Raw genomic sequence first — 789 nt, 5'->3', positions numbered from 1 at the left:
GCTTGAGACAAATAGAAATGGAACATTTCAACACACGTTTTATTGTTTTTCTTCGTTTAATGGCTGTAGATGAGGTGTACACTAGAAGGGGCCAATCTCTGAAAGAGACTTCCAGAGGTGCTTCAAGAAAAATGTCAGACAAATTCAATGCAATACCCATCAACATCCCAATGTCATTCTTTAAAGAAATAGAAGAGGCAATCCAAAATTTCATATGGAATAATAAAAGACCCCGTATAGCAAAAACATTTCTTAGCAGAAAGAACAGCGCTGGAGGAATTTCAATTCCAAACTTTAGACTCTATTACAGAACTATAATTCTCAAAACAGCTTGGTACTGGCACAGGAACAGGCCTGAAGACCAATGGAATAGAACTGAGGACCCAGGTATTAAACCACAGACCTATGGCCACCTAATCTTTGACAAGGGAGCCAAAAAAATAGAATGGAAGAAAGACAGCCTCTTCAACAAGTTGTGCTGGCAGAACTGGTTAAGCACCTGCAGAAAACTAAAGCTGGATCCTTCTTTGTCACCTTGCACTAGAATTAACTCCAAATGGATCAAAGACCTGGAGGTAAAAGCTGACACACTGAAATCTCTACAGGAAGGAATAGGAGATACACTAGGCCTCCTTGGCAAAGGTCGAAACTTTCTTAATAAGGACCAAGAATCACAACAAATCAGAGAAAGGCTGGATAAGTGGGACTGCATTAAACTGCAGAGCTTTTGTATGGCAAAGGACATAGCTAGTAAACTAATCAGGAAGCCTACAGAGTGGGAGAAGATCT

The sequence above is a fragment of the Megascapheus bottae genome, chromosome 10 (assembly GCF_031878675.1).
Source record: "Megascapheus bottae isolate mThoBot1 chromosome 10, mThoBot2.hap1, whole genome shotgun sequence".
Classification (NCBI taxonomy): domain Eukaryota; kingdom Metazoa; phylum Chordata; class Mammalia; order Rodentia; family Geomyidae; genus Megascapheus; species Megascapheus bottae.
Note: the sequence above shows the minus strand (reverse complement) of the source record.